General features: G+C 43.8%; 1 protein-coding gene across 1 annotated transcript in view; it reads right to left on the bottom strand.

The window, feature by feature from the left end:
* Positions 1-2,767, bottom strand: part of CARD9 (caspase recruitment domain family member 9) — a 38,862-nt gene extending 36,095 nt beyond the window's left edge. Inside the window, exon 1 of the mRNA XM_056540983.1 lies at positions 2,480-2,767. The gene's annotated coding sequence lies outside the window, so the exon portion shown is untranslated. The remainder of the gene's footprint in view (positions 1-2,479) is intronic.
* Between the last annotated feature and the right edge of the window lie 18,818 nt (positions 2,768-21,585).

Below are 21,585 nucleotides of genomic sequence, written 5' to 3'. Positions count from 1 at the left end.
TTTTTGAGGATTTGGCCATTTTGGCTGACAACACAGCTACTCATTTCCGTAATCCAGTGTTTCCCCACCTGTGTGCTTCCAGCTGTTGCAAAACTACATCTCCCAGAATGCCCAGACAGCCTTCGGCAGCTCATATGTCTGGGCATGCTGGGAGATATAGTTTTGCAGCAGCTAGAGGCACTCTGGTTGGGAAACACTGCCGTTATAGAATATACATAGCTGAGCTGAACATGCGGATGTTTATGAGCCTGCGCCAAGTCTATGTGTTGTGAGGGTATGATGAGGGCAGATGGAATTACCCTAGGGGCAGATGGCATTAATCCCTTGTGTTCGTGACGCCAGGGCGTGGTTTATCCTCTACACCACCCGAAGGAATACCGCTGGATCCTGGGCTACTCATGGGAGCCAATAATGACTCCGACGCCAAGTTACAGAACAACGGCAGCTTTACTGAGTCAGACAGGTGTAACAGTCAACACAGCTTGGCTAGGCCCACGGAGGTGACCAGTGACTTCTGAGACCACAGGGCTTGCTGGGACTTATAGCGGACTTGGAAAATTTGGATGCAGTACACGCTGACTTGAGACAGGATAGAAACATAGAATGTGTCGGCAGATAAAAACCATTTGGCCCATCTAGTCTGCCCAATATCCTATCCTATCAATAGTCCCTGGCCCTATCTTATATGAAACCCCATGGGGCGTGGCTTGCAAGCCGGACTGCCACATTCACCAGGAGATGCAGAGCCGAGCTTGTGGAGTAAGGTAACGGAAGTCCCATATACTTGCACAGGACTTAAAACAAAACCCATCTTTTATATAAGGGTGTAGGTAAGGGTTAATTTACCTATCAGATATTTTTAGTTGACATATAAGTAATGGGACTTTAAACAAAAACCCTGACCCTGGCACATGGGGGTGAGTAAGGGTTAAATCACCTATCCTATGTTTGTTGTTGACATATAAGTAACATGTGGCTACGTTTCATGTTAATATCTTTAGCCGTTTGGACGTGATGCTGGAGCATACATACATACATACATACATACATACACACATACATACACACATACATACATACATACACACACATACATACATACATACACACACACACACACATTGGCCCAGATTTATCAAACTGTGTGAGAGAAAAAGTGGAGGGATTTTTCCACAGCAACCAATCACAGCTCAGCTAACAAGCTGAGGTAAAGTGAAAGCTGAGCTGTGATTGGTTGCTGTGGGAAAATCCCTCCACTTTTTCTCTCACACAGTTTGATAAATCTGGGCCATTGAGTTTTATATATATTGATGTATTTTTTATTATGGGTACCAATAAAGATTAGTATTATTTAGATAAAATTCACCTTGGTCTCTTGGTTTGGTGTATATAGGGATCAGCTAATCTACAGGGACGCCGTTTGTCGTGCTTCTCCCTTGGGTAATACACGAGGCGCTGGTGCACGGTCTTTGTTTGTTACTTTTTACAGGTTACTTATCATCAATGGACTCTTCTAAGAGAAAGAAAAAAGACTATCCCGCATGAATACCCCCTTTAAATGAAAGAATGCAGCTCCTGGAAGTGCTGCCTACAACAAAAGCTGCTGATTTTGCTTACACAGGTAGGTAGATATAACCGGAAGCTTTTACAGCCAGAAACAATAAAGTTATCAAATTACAATAGTTCAGAAGCTAAAAATTGACGTCTTCTCTGTCAATAAAACATAAAATAAAAGGATCATGTATCCATACACTGCGTAAAGCATTATCTAGAACAGTGGCCTCCAAACTGTGGACCTCCAGCTGTTGCAAAACTACAACTCCCAGCATGCCCGGACAGCCAACGGCTGTCCGGGCATGCTGGGAGTTGTAGTTTTGCAACAGCTGGACGTCCACAGTTTGAAGACCAATGATATAGAACCAAGGAGCTACTTGTCCTGGTTTCTCTTCAGAAGCCGGAAGCGAGCGACCAGGTATGGAAAGGTAGAAGAAATATGTGATGCATTCTTCTGCAAACTTTTTTTTTTTTTGTGTTCTCTCTATAGTTTGCATTGGACACACAGATAAAGCAGAGTTGAGTTTGTCATTTAACTCTTTGCACTACTAGTGCACCCCAATAATAGATAATGGGAATAAATTAAGGATTTTCGTTATGGATTACAAACCCAAGAATGGCTTTGTAAAAAGAGGAAATTCTCCGTCTTCCCTTTTAACGCGTCCTCCATTCATGATCTGTTTCTGGCTTTATATTCCACAATTGCATTTAAAAACCTGAATGTGCGAATACAGCCTCAGCTGCGGTGCTATGGGAAACCACAAATAATACCGTCGTATCCTGGCGAGCGAGTCGTGCCAAAGACAAAGCGATCTCTGCTGTGTTTGTACCTGGATTGCAGCATCAGCTGTTGCGTGACAGCTGTTGCTTCGTTTCGACAGCACCAGGAACCCAGAGGGCAGTACCGAATGAGATGGAAACTGACCTTAATGGAGGTGTTTTTCGGGCGCTGGGCTCATCCAGACGTCCTGTCTTGTTCCATGTAAGAGGCGGAATACGGAGTAAGGTGCAGAGGTTGTACACTGGGCTGGAGCAGGGAGGAGCAGTCTCACTTCCTTATGGGCAGACACATTCCACAGTGCAGCTGTATCATCTGTCCCAATTCCTCGAAAAGTAAAAAAAAGGCATAAAAGTATAGTGAATGACATAGGAAAGATAAATCGCATGCACCCGGCTGCCACCAAGAAAACCAGTAAAGGCTCAAAACTGATATTATTGGCTAGAAGCAGGCAAATGTCTCTTTCAGTGAAAGACCAAAAAAGAGGCAAGATCCATCAAGGACTTAACCCCTTAAGGACTCAGGGTTTTTCCGTTTTTGCACTTTCGTTTTTTCCTCCTTACCTTTTAAAAATCATAACCCTTTCAATTTTCCACCTAAAAATCCATATTATGGCTTATTTTTTGCGTCGCCAATTCTACTTTGCAGTGACATTAGTCATTTTACCAAAAAATGCACAGCGAAACGGAAAAAAAAATCATTGTGAGACAAAATCGAAAAAAAAACGCCATTTTGTAACTTTTGGGGGCTTCCGTTTCTACGCAGTGCATATTTCGGTAAAAATTACACCTTATCATTATTCTGTAGGTCCATACGGTTAAAATGATACCCTACTTATATAGGTTTGATTTTGTCGCACTTCTGGAAAAAATCATAACTACATGCAGGAAAATTTATACGTTTAAAAATGTCATCTTCTGACCCCTATAACTTTTTTATTTTTCCACGTACGGGGCGGTATGAGGACTCATTTTTTGCGCCGTGATCTGAAGTTTTTATCGGTATGATTTTTGTTTTGATCTGACTTTTTGATCACTTTTTATTCATTTTTTAATGTTATAAAAAGTTACCAAAATACGCTTTTTTGGACTTTGGAATTTTTTTGCGCGTACGCCATTGACCGTACGGCTTAATTAATGATATATTTTTATAGTTCGGACATTTACGCATGCGGCGATACCACATATGTTTATTTTTATTTTTTTTTACACTGTTTTATTTTTTTTATGGGAAAAGGGGGGTGATTCAAACTTTTATTAGGGAAGGGGTTAAATGACCTTTATTAACACTTTTTTTTTACTTTTTTTTTGCAGTGTTATAGGTCCCATAGGGACCTATAACACTGCACACACTGATCTCTCATCCTGATCACAGGCGTGTATTAACACGCCTGTGATCAGCATTATCAGCGCTTGACTGCTCCTGCCTGGATCTCAGGCACGGAGCAGTCATTCGTCGATCGGACACCGAGGAGGCAGGTAAGAGCCCTCCCGGTGTCCGATCAGCTGTTCGGGACGCCGCGATTTCACCGCGGCGGTCCCGAACAGCCCGACTGAGCAGCCGGGATACTTTCAGTTTCACTTTAGAAGCGGCGGTCAGCTTTGACCGCCGCTTCTAAAGTGTTAATACCGCACATCGCCCCGATCGGCGATGTGTGGTATTAGCCGCAGGTCCCGGCCGTTGATTAGGGCCGGGACCCACGCGATATGATGCGGGATCGCGGCGCGATCCCGCTTCATATCGCGGGAGCCGGCGCAGGACGTAAATATACGTCCTGCGTCGTTAAGGGGTTAAAGGGGTACTCCGGTGCTAAGACATCTTCTATCCAAAGGATAGGGCATAAGATGCCTGACCGCGGGGGTCCCGCCGCTGGGGACCCCCGTGATCTTCCACGCCGCACCCTGTTAGCATCAGCCTCCGGAGCGTGCTCGCTCTGGGTCTTATTACTAGCGATCACAGGGACGGAGCATAGTGACGTCACGGCTCCGCCCCCTCAATGCAAGCCTATGGAGGGGCGTGACAGCTGTTACGCCCCCGCGGTAAGGCATCTTATCCCCTATCCTTTGGATAGGGGATAAGATATCTTAGCGCCGGAGTACCCCTTTAAAGGGGTACTCTGGTGAAAACCTTTTTTTTTTTTTTAAATCAACTGGTGCCAGAACGTTAAACAGATTTGTAAATGACTTCTATTGAAAAATCTTAATCCTTCCAGTACTTATCAGCTGCTGTATGCTCCACAGGAAGTTCATTTCTTTTAGAATTTCCTTTCTGTCTGACCACAGTGCTCTCTGCTGACACCTCTGTCCATGTCAGGAACTGTCCAGAGTAGTAGCAAATCCCCATAGAAAACCTATCCTGCTCTGGACAGTTCCTAACATGGACAGAGGTGTCAGCAGAGAGCACTGTGGTCAGACGAAAAACAATTATACAACTTCCTCTGGAGCATACTTCCTCTACTGTCTCACACGTTCTAAGCACATGCACCCTTTTGATCAAGAGTGCGCATGCGCTTGGCTTGCACGAGACGGTAGAGGACACGGAGGTGGGCAGTCTTGTTTTTTTTTTTTTTTTTTTTAAAGGGGTACTCCGGTGAAAACCTTTTTTCTTTTAAATCAACTGGTGGCAGAAAGTTAAACATATTTGTAAATTACTTCTATTAAAAAAATCTTAATCCTTCCAGTACTTATTAGCTGCTGAATGCTACAGAGGAAATTCCTTTCTTTTTGGAACACTGATGACATCACGAACACACTGCTCTCTGCTGACATCTCTGTCCATTTTAGCAACCATGCATAGCAAATGTATGCTAAGGGCAGCATGGTGGGTCAGTGGTTAGCACTGCTGCCTTGCACTGCTGGGGACTTGGGTCCAAATCCCACTAAGGACAACAATAAATAAAGTGTTATTATTATTATTATTATAACGTCAGCAGAGAGAACTGTGGTCGTGATGTCATCAGAGAGCATTCCAAAAAGAAAAGAATTTCCTCTGTAGCATTCAGCAGCTAATAAGTACAGGAAGGATTAAGATTTTTAATATAAGTAATTTACAAATATGTTTAACTTTCTGCCACCAGTTGATTTAAAAGAAAAAAGGTTTTCACCGGAGTACCCCTTTAAGGAATTGAAGGAAGCCTTTAGGCTAAGTTTCTACTTGGTTTCTTTTCTGTCAGTTTTTGGAAAACTGCCACTACAGTTTTTGAGCCAAAGCCAGAAGAGTATTCAAAAGGAATAGGAAATATAATGGAAGGAATTATACTTCTCCTCCCTTATGGATCCACTTCTGACTTTGGCTCAAAAACTGCAATGGCAGTTTTCCAAAAACTGTCAGAAACCAAGTGGAAACTTAGCCTTAGAGTTTTTATTCTAAGACTGCTCTGGGTTCTCTACCATTTCACAGGTTTCAGGCGCATGCATGCTCTTGATCAAGAATGTGCATACGCCTGGATTGCGTAACCCGGTAGAGGACATAGAAGTGGAGCAGTCTTATTTTTTTATGGAATAATAAGAAGCCTTTAGAGTTTTTATTTCAAGTGCAGGATCTATCTTTCTTCTTTCTTGGACATTCACACTAAGCACGTATCTCGGTGCTGATCCACACACTATTACCAGAGGTGAGCTGGAAACTACATGAATATACAGTTGGACAATGGACATGGCTCTAGTCATAACCTTTCCTGTGGCTAAGTGATAACGTTTTTATCTTGGGAGAACCCTTTAAAAGGGGTATTCCAACTTATAGCACTGATCCATGGAATAGGGTATAAGTGTCTGATTGTGGGGGGTCCAACCACTAGAGCTGTGAGTTACACAAGTGCGCTGTTACTTCACTCATTATCTATGGATCTTCTGGAGATAGCCAAGTACCGCTCTCAGCTTATCCTGGCAGCTCCATAGACAATGAATACACTGGCAGCAAGTGTCGCGTGACTTACAGCTTTGTTCCGAAGTAAGACTTGGGTCCTTGTTGGACTTTATACAATGCAAAAATATGAGTTTTATGCTTAGTCTGTAGCATATATTGGCTTAGACTATGACTGCAGAAAATCTGAATTTCCCCAGCTGACTGACATACTCTATATTATTGTGGTTATCCACCTAAGTGTGAGTTCACTTTTCTCCCTCCCCCACATCAGTCACCCCACCCTGTTCAGCACACCTGAGCTACAATTCCCTTCAGCCCTGTGGAGAATGATCTCCCCTCTATTCAGCGGTAGCTCCACTCCTTGAAGCACAGAAAGGCTCCCTTTCAACACCTGACTAGTGATGTAATGTCTCGGGCTGCACTGCGACCTGGGAAAACCTGAGAAGACACTCATTTTGTATGCTGTTAAAAATAAACAACAGTGGCGTGGCTTGGCAGTTTAGATGAGCGGTTGCACGCTGTAGGAGCTCCCACTCAGAACCTGCATTTTTATCATCCTGAGCTGAATTCTGGATTCCCTAACACCCATAACTTGTTTTAGGATCCGTAATATGGCCCCTAAAACTGATCCTACTCAAGGGAAAGACCATATAGCAGTCGAAAATCTGCAAGAATATGCCCGTGCTGATAAACAAGATGGTGCCGGGCAGGCCACAGCGCACTCCTCTACCTCAACAGTGGCGGACCGTGAGGCCTCCCTGCTGGAGGGTCCGCAAGACTTGCCCGACCTCACACTGAAGGAGGTGAGTGATACCCTGTTGCAGGCCATCCATGACTGTAAAACATCCTTGACTGAGAAGATGGAAGAGGTCAAAATAGATGTCGGCCTCCTTAGGCAGGACCTCCAGAACCTCCGGGACAGGGTTGCCGAGTCTGAACACCGCATTTTCACCATAGTAGACACAGTGGCCCCCTCCCAGCCTCCCTGACTACAATGCAAGAGCAACTGGAACTTGCCCGCCAGAAAAATTCCGATTTAAAAATAGACTGCGTAGGAACAACATAAGGGTCATAGGCCTACTTGAGCGGGCAGAAGGCCAGAATCTGGGTGCTTTCGTGGAGGGGTGGATCAAGGACTTGTTCCCCAAGGTGTCCTTCTCCAAAGCATTCGCCGTAGAGCGAGCGCACCGAGTGCCTTCTAGGCCGCCGATCCCTGGGGTGCCGCCGCGTCCACTCCTAGCTCGGCTCTTATACTGCAATGACCGGGACCTGATCCTCCATTCAGTGTGGAGGCTGCCGGAGATCACCTTTAACAGCAACAGAGTATCGATCTTCCCGGATTTCTCCTCCAACCTAAAGCGTCGCAGAGCCGCCTTCACCTCTGTTAAAGCTCAGCTGCAGGAAAAAGGAGTTCCCTACTCTATGGCATACCCGGCCCACTTGCGGGTTGTGGACGGAGACAGAGCCCTCTTCTTTACTGTGCCGCAAGAGGCCAATGACTGGCTGAATCGGAGACGGACGGCCCAAAATGAATGTGTCGCTGAGCCATCCGTGGGTACTTACCTGTACAACAGTTTATCCAGAGTTCACCGTGAATCCACCGGTCTCCTGTTGATCCAGATTAGCTGTATGGCTGATCCTCTGCATGCATTGACAGTTTCTTCCTTTGGTTCTCCTCCTGGACCCGAGATGACTGCATAGCTGTCCTGCCGGAGGATCATGCTTTCCAAGGGTCAGGTACTGTGATTGCCCCCCCATGCCCCTTCTATTGGAACTCGGTTTCCTGGCCTTAGCTCCCTAATCCCTTCCCCCTTCTGGATCCCTGGTTTCCTTCCCACTTCAGATCTCTGGACATTTGGACATTTCCCAATGACACCCAATGACTGCTGCTGTGTGAGGTCCATTTCCTCCCCCCCCCCTCTTGCTCTCCTTCCCCAGCCAGTGCCATAACCCCATCCCTGAATGTTGACCACCACTGTGCCCCCCTCCCACTCTCCCTGTTCTCTTTTCCATTTGTCTCCATACCCCCATACCTGTCTCGCCACCCCATCTGCAACCTGATCCAGTGCCTCTACCTCTGCCCCCCCTGGGCGTGGGTGCAATGCTGTGCATTTTTTTGAACGCTATGCTGCTCTTGTACATAGTTAGACTATTGTACCGGACTCTGATTACCTGAGGGTCCTATTGAAAGGGGGTGGTTTCTATATACTCTCTTCAGATTATGGGGGTACTCTTCACTGCACGACCTCTGAATGTATGCAATATATTTTGTGCTATATTTTGTGATCCCTTTCCCGCTGAGATTTCCTGTGTCCCTTGATGGTTCCCCTTATCATTTTACTCCCGTTATCCTTGGCTTTTGTTCTGTTGAATGACCCCCCCCCCCTTTCCCATGCCCTTCTTCCCTACCATTTCATTCTCCCCCCTTCTTTTCTCTCCTTCCTCACGGATTTCTCGTATTCCCTCCCTCTCTATTCCCTCTTCTTCATTTACTTTATCCCCTCCTTCCCTTTTCCCCAATCTCCTCCTGTGACTTTTTCCCCCACCCCCCTCCTCCTTTTGTCTCTCTTTGGCCTCAGCCCCTTCTCCAGTATCCCCTTTTGTTTACCGTAAGGTATGTCCTTCCCTTTCTGTTGTTCCTTTTGGTCTATGTATACTCTGTTCTCAGGTTCTCCTGATGCTTACTTTGATCAGTTTTTTTAATCATATCTTCTCCTTGTTTTGTGTTATGTATCCCACAATTTGGTGGGTTAGCGATGTTGTTACTGTATAGCTCCAGCATCTCTCACCTAAATGTATGCACTACTATGTACCACATGGATCTTCACTGTTTCATAACCTACTATTGTTATTACTTCTCGGACAGGTGCTGACGTTTCCAATTTTTTCAGATTTTGGGTCATGGCAGATATTCAAGTAATGTCCTGGAACATCAGGGGAGCCCGCACCCCACAAAAAAGGGCTCTGATTTTTGCCCACATTAGGAGGTACCACCCACATATCATTGCATTACAGGAAACACATCTCACTCCTGACAGAGCTAATCAGTTGTCAAGGCCTTGGGTTCAGTGGTTGCAGCACTTATATCCCACGTCCTTTTCCAGGGTGTGACTGTCCTGGTTAATTGTATGGTGAGGTGGGAGCCGATCACTGTCCGCAAACACCCTTCTGGTCTATACATACTTGTGCATGCATATCTGAATAACGTTCAATTTGTGTTTTTATTTATCTATAACCCTCCCACCCAGCCTGAGGTCTTGCCCCTCACTGTTACGGATACCCATCTGCGTGTGTTTTGTGCATTGGGGATTTAAATTTGGTCCCAGACCCGTTAATGGATAGACACAGCCCTAGGGGTGTCCCCTTGACCCTGTTCACAGATGCTGGCAGCACTCCACTCTCTCAGTTCCTTACCGAGGTGGGATGGGTTGATTTTTTAGACTAAGGTGTCTAAACAATACTCCTGTCATACATTGGGTAGAAACGCACTGTCCAGAATTGACCATGCTTGTGGTAACTCGCTTCTAAACTCTCAGGTCTTGGACGTCTCCTATGAGCCCCGAGCGATTTCAGATCATTCTCCCCTTTTGCTTGATATCTCATTCACCAATTCTGGAACACCGTGTCGCTGGAAGATCCATCCTTTTTGGTTGGATCTTATTGGTCCTAATGATCGAATACCGGACTAGCTCCAGGTTTTCCTTCAGGCTAACATACCCGGTAGTTCACCTATGCTGGTTTGGGAGACGTTGAAGGCGCACCTGAGGGTCTATTTAAGGTCGACTATTTCCTTCATTAAAAAATCTTCCTCCAGGAGGGAGGAGGAATTAGTGCAGAGTTGTTTGGCCCTTGAAGAGTGGTATGTTGTAGATCCATCTGAGGCCAAGAAGGCTGCCTAGTTGTCTGAGGGTCGTCAATATATGTTGCATCTTCATGAAAAAGCAAACAGGAAATTATTCTTTACTAAACAGTTTTATTTTGAACATGGGAATCAATCCAGTAAAATGTTGGCCCACATAGTGCGCCAGAATTCAAATAATATACATGGAGTTCAGACGGCAGTCCAGGTGCAAAAACAGCATTGGGGGAGGGGGGGGGATTGGGCCTTGGCGTCATTAGATTATGTGGAATGGGGTTACCTACTTGAAGTACTTTCTAGGTTTGGGTTTTCCCCAACTTTAGGAAATTGATCTCTATCCTGTATAGGCATCCTAGGGCTCAGGTGCTTGTGAACAGTCTCTGTTTGCTCCCGTTTGCCTTGGGACGCGGCAGGGGTGCCCTCTGTCCCCGCTCCTGTTTGTGGTGGCGGTGGAGCCCCTTGCTTTGCGTGTCTGGTAGGACCACGACTACCTTGGGATGTCTCTAGTAGTAAGAGAGGAGCATATCGGGTTGTACACTGATGACTATTTCTCTCTCTAACCCAACCCAAAAATGACCCCATATTATTGATTTAATGGACCGCTTCAGTTATTTCTCTGGTCATTTCATTAATTGGACCAAATCGGCAATCATGCCGTTATTGGACAAGAGCTGTCCTACTACGATGTGTGGACTTCCGGTGGTGTCTGAGTTTAAATACTTGGGGGTGCATATAAATAAGAATTCGTCCCTTGATCTGGCTACTAATATTCTTACCCTTTTACCGTATGTTCTGAATAAGTTCCGCATATGGGGGACGCTGTCACTCACGGTTTCTCGCCGCATTAATCTCATAAAACTCATTATTTTGCCTAAGTGTCCTTACACTTTAGAACATGCCTCAGTCCCAGTGCCCAAATCATTTTTTTTATGCCTTGCACTCTCTCTTTTATCTGGGGACCTAATAGACCTAAAATTCGCCTTACTACCCTTCAATGTCCAAAGTCGGAAGCTGGTATGTCACTGCCTGACTTCTTCTTCTATTATCTAGCTGGTCAACTTAGGTACATCAGACACTGGGTTCTGGATGACGAACAGTCCCTATCTTGCTCAATTGTTCCTATGGCTTATCTCAGAAAATCCAACTATGGGTGGCCGGACCATCTCGCCCCTTCATAAGCTGGTCCTTCAAGTTTGGTGGGCTGCTAAGTCTGTAGATCATGATATAGATATACCCTCAGATACCCCGCTATGGCATAACCCGAGTTTCACACTTCTGAACGGCACTCTTGATACTTTTTTAAGTATTTACAATTACGTCATGTTCCTCATATTCAGGTCCCGATGTGTGCCTTTTCCATTTCTGAGTTCCTGCTGATTGGGATCTTGAAGTCTTAGGGTCCTGTATCTCAGGGTCAGTGTCTTGTATCAATCCTCTATCCATGCCAAGAACTCACAAGTGCAGTTGCCTGCAGTCGGGTATTGGTAGTCGTATATCCCTACTCTTACAGATGATGATTAGGAGGAGATTCTATCTTCTCATATGTTAGTGTCCCTGGCTGCCAAAAATAAACTAATTCAATTGAATATCATACATAATAGTTACATCACTCCCATAAGGTTGAACAGAATGGGTAGGTCAACTTCTGATGCCTGCCACCATTGCCGTGTGGCTCGGGACGATTTTTGGCACCTCCTGTGTGTGTGCCCTTACATTGTTGATTTCTGGATGGCAGTCCTTCGACTTCTGGCAGCACTTGTGCAACCCCTCCTCCGCTTAACCCTTTAGTCTGTATATTTGGTGTACTTAATGAGGAGGTGTGGACTTATCATACTCATGCTATCATCCCATTCTCTCACTTGGTGTACAAGAACAAAAAATGCCCTGCTAAATTTATTCAGGTGTGGGGTGCATGGTGCTCTTCTCTCCTGACTCAATGTTCCTATTCCATGACCAATTCCAGGAGCCCGTAAGAGGCTGATATATTTTCCCAATTGTTTTTTATTTCCATTATATGATCTATACTCATGTCAGTGCCTGTCCGGTTCATATGTTATTTATATGTACCTTGCTCTGTGGTGCAGTACGATGTTGGAGATGCTACAACTTCCGAGACTCAGCCAATTCTATATGGCATACTGTTATGCAACTGTTAACTGATACTATCCATCAAACACAGATTTATACACTATGTTATAAACCACAAATAAAAATAAATCTTGGAATATCTCTTTATTGCAAACTAGGCTCTTGTACAGGGCAGCATGTATACTATTAATACTTGTTTTTTTTAACCACACTGATTTTTTTCAGGAAAGGTTAAGCAATAAAGCATAGGCATTTTAGGGAAAAAATCTCGTGATTCAGATACCCACGCACCATGTACATGTGACCTTTTCAGAATAACTACAGCACATCTATGATAAGGAAGTTTTTTGCTTTCCACCAGTTGAAGTACAAGTGACCTACTTCCCACTCTACTACTGCTGACTAAGCATTCTGAGATGCATTCTTTCAGAAAAATAGCTATAAAGCAAGATGACACTAGATGGTGATCCTAGATGACCGTGCTTCTTACCCACCAAGAGTGACATAGGATGACCTTTAAAAATACAAAAGAAACATTAAGAAGAAAGCCTCTTCGGGCCTCATTTAGAAAATCCATTTTCTCGGGTCTACGGTCATGTACATTACATGGACAACCTATTTATTTCCCTGTGGTGGCGCTGTAGGGAAATTGAAAACATGCTGCCATGGTCCTCACCAGATCAGGACTGATTGGAGGGATCTCAGCAGCAGGACCTGTGAGTAGACAGGGACTGGAGTTAACGATTTTACGGTAAGATTATACTCCTTCCACACTTCTTCAGGGAATCAGAACACTTAGAAAACAGAAAGACTTTTACAAGACCAAATAAATCAACAACCAATTCATTGGATTTGGGTTTGGGGAACTTTACAGCAGATTCACTCAACGCTGCTAGGGCCCCTTCTTACATGAAGTGGTGTACATAACAACACACACTAGTGAAGCTTTCTATATATATTTCTGGGGATACCTTAGTACTCCTTCCACCGAACTATTGCATCTTACAAGACCCAGGACAGCTTAGATATCACAACACGTCCCAGTTATAAAGTAGACTATATAGCCACAGTGACTAACCCAACACAACAGGATGTAGGTTGTCTTTAGATAGGCTTGGTTCCTCCTTTTTCTTCCTTATTTTGTAAAAATCATATTGATGATGTTATGATTTTAATATATAATTTTCAACTCACTTCTTAAGCAAATCATTCAAGTCACTCAAGTCACATATTTGTCTGTGCAAAAGGGTATAAAGAAGATACTGTTAATATGTAGATGACTAAGACAACCTGGGCACCACCTATTAGTTTCCATTAAAAATATGCACATGCACAATGCACAACAGTGCTAAGAGAGGGCAAATTAACAAATTATAATAGTCATCAAATGGAGACTGTATCAGGACCTTTCAACAGGAAAACAGGAGTGTAAATAAGCCCAAAACTAGATAGAGCTAGTCATCAGGATTCCGGGCATACCTTTTTTATTTTATTTTAGTAGTCTATTCCCACACTAAGGTAGAAGCCTTTTTGTAACTTTGTAAATAAGGGCTATGGGGCGTTCCCTAGCATGGCAAGAGCCCAGGTTCTCTCTTCTTTTTCACTCCCCCTCAGTTCGCCGTCAATCAAAAGGCAGGTTAAGAGGAAATGGTTTCTTAGGGAACACTCCCTGGGCACTTGACCCTCATTTACATATTAACAAAAAGGCTTATATCTTGGTGCTAGAAAGAACTATGGAGATTAAAGGAAATCTGTCATTAGTGTCACCTGCACTAACCTGTCGGTACAGACAGGTAGTGCAGGTGACACTGATGACAACCATACTTACCTGATCCTTTTCCATGCTCTGGTTCTCCCACTATCTTCCCTTCCGCGGCCTACTTAGTGCATGGGCGGAACTTCCTGACGTCAGGAAGCTCTGTCCGTGCACCAAGTCGGCCCCAGAAGGGAAGATACGGCGGAAGATAGTGGGAGAACCAGAGCATGGAAAGGGATCAGGTAAGTATGGTTGTCATCAGTGTCACCTGCACTACCTGCCTGTACCGACAGGTTAGTGCAGGTGACACTGATGACAAATTTCCTTTAAAAAAGTATGCCCAAAATTGTGGTAAGAAGCCCCATCTAGCCATATGCTTATTCTCAACCGTTTACTAAATTAAAGCTTTCACCGATATATCCATAATTGAATAAAAAAACAAAAAAAAAAAAAACTTGGGTGGCACCTACTTAAAGGGGTACTCCACTGGAAAACATTTTCTTTTAAAGCAACTGGCACCAGAAAGCTAAACAGATTGTAAATTACTTTTCTTAAAAAAAATCTCAATCCTGCCAGTTCTTATCAGCTGCTGTATAATACACAGGGAGTTCTTTTCTTTTTGAATTTCCTTTCTGTCTGACCACAGTGCTCTCTGCTGACACCTCTGTCCGTATCAGGAACTGTCCAGATTCCCCATAGCAAACCTATTTTTCTCTGGACAGTTCCTGACATGGACAGAGGTGTCAGCAGAGAGCACTGTGGTCAGACTGAAAAGAAATTCAAAAAGAAAAATATTTTCTGTATTTTATACAGCAGCTGATAAGTATTGGAAGGATTGGGATTTTTTTTTATAGAAGTAATTTGTAAATCTCTTTAACTTTCTGGCACCAGTTGATTCAAAAGAAAATGTTTTCCAGTCGAGTATCCCTTTAATGTAAAGCAGCTTGTGTCAAAACATGATTGGTTCCGACAGATTCACAAACGAGGGTGGTTCTGAGGAATATAGGGTTGTGCATTTACTAGTAGTAGTAGTACTAATACTACAATTGTAGTCTATTAGTGTGGTGGCCACGGGTGAGGTCCGCAGCCATCGCTACGTTTGGGGTTAGCTACTTGGTTCTTGGGGGGGTTATGAACCCAGGGTCGGATGGTATTAACCCTTAATGTCACGTGATGCAACTGTAGTCTTGGTATCTCCCGGGGTACTACAGGTCTGGGGAACTCCGTCTCCCCACAGGCTAGCAAGGAAAGAATTGACTCCACACTAGGTTGCAGTTTAACGGAGGCTTTACTAACTTGAAGATAGGTGGTACAATCTCCACAGCGCTCAACCAAAGTCTCCAATAGGTTTAACAGACAGTCTCTAGAGGACCACACAGCTTGCAGTGCCTGGACTTGATACTGCATATATGCTTGGCTCTTACGGCCGGACTAGGAGTTTTAGGTCTGCGCTATATTAGGCTTGAGATTAAAGTCACTTACTGAAGTGTCGGTAGATTTGTGGCTTTTCGCCGGAAAACAATGAATTGTCCTTTAGGAATTCTCTGATCAAGGCTGAAGTAAAGGCTAGTAGTTGGGGTTACTTCATGCTTTTCTTATCTCTCTCATCTTTGCTCTCACTCCTCTGCGGATTCTCTCTGCTACTCCGGAGCTTCACCTCCTCTGAACTTGCTCGGACCTCCACTCTGTACTCTGAACTCCACACCACTCTTCTCAACTCCTCTCCTCCTCTACTCTCCTACTCTCTTCTCCTACTCCCACAGGAAATGCCACCCCTTATAAGGGAAGGCTAAACTAAAACCCATTGGCCAGGCAGCTGTGGATCATAGAGTTGTCTGTATCCCCTTTAGGATTTACAATAAAGTTACATACACGTAATAACATAATATAACACCTTACACAAAAGTTTAGTCTAGCCTTCAGTCCTCCACTCTCACATACCCTGACTAAGCATGCGGTTGCTAGGCAACATACTTAAAGCTACAGACACCTAATAACGGATTGCTAAGTTATAACAGTACAAATACACATTAGAAATGGTTGAGTCCCTGCAGTCTCAATCTGACAGGGCCTAAAATACCTTGACACAATGTACCTGTAATGGGACACCACATTAGGTATAGTGTCTAAAAGAAAAGCTAAGGTGCACATAGCGGAGCACACTGTGGATATAAAAGAAACCATGACTGAGGAGATTATGAAGAGTGACTGGAGATGGTGAAGGAAATAGGTATTGACAGAGATTATATGGGTAATAGGGCAGGTGGCGTCATGACTAGTTTGTTGTGGAAAAGAATAAAAGTGGATTGTAACGCTTGATGCAATGTCTACAAAAGGACTGGAGGAAGCCCTGAGCGTCACTTCTTTTCTTTCAGATAATGGGGATTAGGTTAGATTCTTTTTTACTTGACCCCTGATGAAGGCTGAGAAATGCATGTCGAGGCTATGGCAGAATTATTACTCTTATAGCCACATGATGTCAATACTTCTATTCCTGTATAAATATTACGTAATGCATAGTTTTTAATAAGTGAATATTACTTTTGATATACAACATGAAAGGGATAAACCGCATGTATATGTCTTCTTTTACTTCATTTCTTTGTTCAGAGTAGCAGGATGGTATAGATCGATGCTGACGGGGTGCTCAGAGGCTACAGCCATTTCATGCGTAATGAGGCACTTCTTCTGGCCTTCCAGCTGCTGTATACTCCAGAGGAAGTTGTCTAGTTCTTTCCAGCCTGACCACAGTGCTCTCTGCTGCCACCTCTGTCCATGTCAGGAACTGACAGAGCAAGATAGGTTTGCTATGGGGATTTGCTCCTACTTGGGACAGTTCCTGACACAGACAGAGGTGGCAGAAGAGAGCACTGTGGGAAGACTGGAAAGAACTACACAACTTCCTCTGGAGCATACAGCAGCTGATAAGTACTGGAAGGATTTAGATTTTTTAATGGAAGTCATTTACAAATCCGTTTAACTTTCTGCCACCAGTTAATTTGTAAACATTGGTTTTCCACCGGAGTACCCCTTTAACTTCACTAACATCGTTCCAGACAATTTAGCCATTTGAGCAAAATGAATAAGCACTTTTGGTTTTATTCAACATTAGTCATGCAGGTCCAAAAGATGGTGTATAAAATAGAATTAAAATGACTAAGACATATGAATATATAATAGAAAAAGATGTTGAGAGGAAAAACATGAATCAGCAGCATGTCCGTACCCCAGCAAGTTAATACCTGTATAGTGAATTACCATGGTGGCTCCCAGAGGAAACTCCCAGATGGTTCTCATGCACCTCCTATGCAAGAAATCATATGATTGAATTACATGGCAAAAGCCATAAACCTTTGCAAACAACATAATAGTCTTTTTAGAATTTTTTGCTTTCAGACTGCAAATATCTTGGCGCCATGTTGGAATGGCTGCAGTGGTGGTGACATGGTAAGGCTCAATAAAGGAGGTTTTATTGGAGGTTTTATTAAGCCATATAATACTGGTGGGTGACATAACAAAGACTTTGTTATGGGATGCGTGTTGTGCACCGAGCAAGAATGCAAAAAATGTTCTTGGCAAGGGAGCCATATTTAATATTATGTAGACAAGTTTTTCTTGTTCTGAGTTGTTCCAACAGCTATACAGAAAGTGGCCACAAAAATAACAATCCTTCATTGCATTCCGCCATGTGCTGCTACAACAAGCTTTACTAGTTATACTGGGGAACAAGGCACCACTACTAAAAGGGGTACTCCGCCCCTAGACATCTTATCCCCTATCTAAAGGATAGGGGATATGAGGTCTGATCGCGGGCGTCCCACCGCTGGGGACCCCCGCTATCTCCCTTCTGCACCCTGCGTTTGTTTAGAGCATTGGGTGCAGAGCCGGAGGCCCCTCCATTGACTTGCATTGAGGGGGCATAGCCGTGATGTCATTAGCGGGCGTGACATCACGAGCCTCTGCTCCGCATCACCAGTCATCTGGCACGGAGCGAAGTTCGCTCCCTGCATCGGGTGTCTGGGGTGCCGTAGAGAGATTGACGAAGGCAGCGCACCGGCTCCCCCATAGAGCTGTATTGAGGGGGCGTGTCAGCCGCCGCTTCATGCGGTGGTCGACACGCCCCCCTCCGGCGGACCATACAGGAGATTATGGGGGGGTCCCAGCGGTCAGACCCCCCAAGATCTTAAACTTATCCCATATGCCTATCCCCGGACGCCAGGTACTGCACAGAAATCGCGGGTGTCCCAGATGGTCGATCAGAAATCTTATCTTATAAGATGTCTAGGGGCGGAGTACTCCTTTCAGTGTAAAAGTAATTGTACATCGGCTAAGAAAATAATTCATTAAGAAGGAGATTTATCAAGCTCCGTAGTAGATTTTTTTTTGCATAAAAAAAGTTGCATGTACTTGTGCACATGCGACTTTTCTATACATGCTGCGACTTTTAGATTTTTTCTTATCCCAACGCACATTTCTGAAATCTGCTCACGTAGTAATTTTTTTTCTTTATTTTGCATTGGTCATGTATTTATCAAATGCGATAGTTGTTATTAATGAAAAAAAAAAGTTGCATCTCCGTTTAAAAGTCGCATATGTATTCCAGGTCCAACCTGACTTACAGAAAGTGCATACACCTGCAGAAAAGGAAATTAACACCCACTTTAATTAACACCCCCCGCTGCGCTACCTATATATATATTGCCCCCCTGCTGCTCTACATATATATATATATATATATTGCCCCCCACCCCCCACTGCTCTACCTATATATATTGACCCCTGCTGCGCTACCTATATATATATATTGCTTCCCCGCTGCGCTACCTATATATATTGCCCCCCGCTGCGCTACCTATATATATTGCTATATTTATTGCCCCAGTGAGCGCATACATATGTCCCTCACAGCGCTATATGTAAAGTATACTATCAGCAGCGCATCATGCTGCTGGCTGGGGAAGGGACATATGTATGCGCTCACTGGGGGGGGGACATTTGCAAGCGCTGCGGGGGGCAATATATATAGCTAGCGCTACAGAGGTAATGTCGGGCCACGGGCACTTAGCACAGACAGTGAGGAGCATAAATAGGTCGCAAAAGTAAGTTAAAAAAATTGTCATATAAAAGCCATACGTTTGAAAAGAATGATAAATCTCCTTCTAAGTGTTTTCTTTAGGGCGCCCGGGGGGGTATTCATTACAGGTTCAAAAGATCAGGAAGCCATGGCTCCTGGGGTATAAATGATGATTCCTGGGTTATAAATGATGGCTCCTGGGTTATAAATGATGGCTCCTGGGTTATAAATTATGGTTACTGGGTTATAAATGATGGTTACTGGGGTATAAATGATGGCTCCTGGGGTATAAATGATGATTCCTGGGTTATAAATGATGGCTCCTGGGTTATAAATGATGGCTCCTGGGTTATAAATTATGGTTACTGGGTTATAAATGATGGTTACTGGGGTATAAATAATGGCTCCTGGGGTATAAATGATGGTTCCTGGGTTATAAATGATGATTCCTGGGTTATAAATGATGGCTCCTGGGTTATAAATGATGATTCCTGGGTTATAAATGATGGCTCCTGGGTTATAAATGATGGTTACTGGGGTATAAATGATGGCTCCTGGGTTATAAATGATGGTTCCTAGGGTATAAATAATGATTCCTGGGGTATAAATGATGGCTCCTGGGTTATAAATGATGGTTCCTGGGGTATAGATGATGGCTCCTGGGTTATAAATGATGGCTCTTGGGTTATAAATGATGGCTCCTGGGTTATAAATGATGGCTCTTGGGTTATAAATGATGGCTCCTGGGTTATAAATGATGGCTCTTGGGTTATAAATGATGGCTCCTGGGTTATAAATGATGGCTCTTGGGTTATAAATGAGGGCTCCTGGGTTATAAATGATGGCTCTTGGGTTACAAATGATGACTCCTGTGTTATAAATTATGGTTCCTGGGTTATAAATGATGGCTCCTGGGTTATAAATGATGGCTCTTGGGTTATAAATGATGGCTCCTGGGTTATAAATGATGGCTCTTGGGTTATAAATGATGGCTCCTGGGTTATAAAAGATGGCTCTTGGGTTACAAATGATGACTCCTGTGTTATAAATTATGGTTCCTGGGTTATAGATGATGGCTCCTGGGTTATAAATGATGGCACTTGAAACTACCAGAATGCCTCAGCAAGCAATGACAACTACTAGTGTGGTGAGCTTGTGGGGATGTAGGGTAAGAAGGGTGTAGCTGTGCAGTGATGAAAGGGTGTTGGATTAACCCTTAACTGTCATGACACCAGGGTGCGGGTTCTTCCTATATATATCTATATATATACATACATATATATATATATATCCTACCGCCACCCGTCACAGGAACGATAGGAAGGAATAAAAGATTGTCCACAACCGGAGGTTTAGTAAACTGGAAATAACTTTACTGTAATTTTTATGCAGGTTAACAGTAGTAACAGTCTTTACAGAGGACCGGACTTTAAGTTCCTCACAGTTGGTTGGGACCTTGTAGGGAATAAGCTCTGAGGCTTGCTTTACGCTGTTCCACTGAATTTAGGGTTCGGTTTTAGGTTCAGTAGTCACATAGATTGAGGATTGAGTTTAGTTGAACTCACGGTTTGGTATTTGGCTGAAGTTAGCAGGCTTCAGGCCTAGATTTGTCTTGCAGGTATACACAGAGCTCTTCTCTCTCTGATAGTCCGGAACCCAAGAGAGCGATGATTGGGTAACAGCACCCTTATATGGCAAGGTGCAGACTCATAGCTTATTGGTTCCACCAACTGTCAGTCCCTTCACAAATCATTGTGGTACATCATGTGACCCACTCACGTGACCTAGAAAGTCCTTAAGTTTAACCTAACAGTAGGCTTAGTAGTCATGTGACCTAAGGTCCTGGAAGTACTATACATATATATATAAATTGTATACAAAGTGTATACATCAAACACATAAAATTAAAGAAGGAAGAGGTAATAAGGGGGAATCCCACTAGGAGGATCCTACTGGTACGCAAAAACTCTGACTTTGGGGACTTAGCATACAAGGTACGGTACAACATACAGTACTGGGCCACCACACTAGCAATGCATAAGAAGCAGAAGCACATGAAAAAACTTTCTTTACGTCCTGCTATTGAGCACATGCACCTTATTTTTGTGTCTTACTGCCCCTTATGCATGTGGTGGCAGTTGTCATTGCCTGAGAGTTGTAGTAGTTCAGCACCAGCTACAGAGACACAGATTGAAGATCACTGCTCTATAGTGCAACATGCTGGGAGTTGTAGTTTAGTTTTCAGTCAGCGGCAGTGTCATACTCCGTGCCAGGGCATGCTGAGAGTTGTAGTTTACTAGTTCTGGGTCAGCTCCACAGTATTGGGCTGTGTCAAGGTATGCTGGGAGTTTTAGTTTTGAGTCAGCTAATACAATTATACAAAAACTATTTTATATAAAAGGGAGAAAGTTCTTTTTGGTTCCGTTTTTTAGCCAAGCACATCCTGAATTTTTTGTTTCAGACCAGAATTTTAATTTCGGTACACCCCTTACTATTTCCTTCCTAAGTATTTCTGTATGTAGTCCCTTATTAGCCCCTCAAATAGTTTTTCCACAAAGGATATTAAGCTTACAGGTCAATAATTGCCTGGAGTTGACCTAGAGCATTTTTTG

Source organism: Hyla sarda, chromosome 9, assembly GCF_029499605.1.
Source record: "Hyla sarda isolate aHylSar1 chromosome 9, aHylSar1.hap1, whole genome shotgun sequence".
Taxonomy (NCBI): Eukaryota; Metazoa; Chordata; class Amphibia; order Anura; family Hylidae; genus Hyla; species Hyla sarda.
This window is presented reverse-complemented; position numbering and strand designations above follow the sequence as displayed.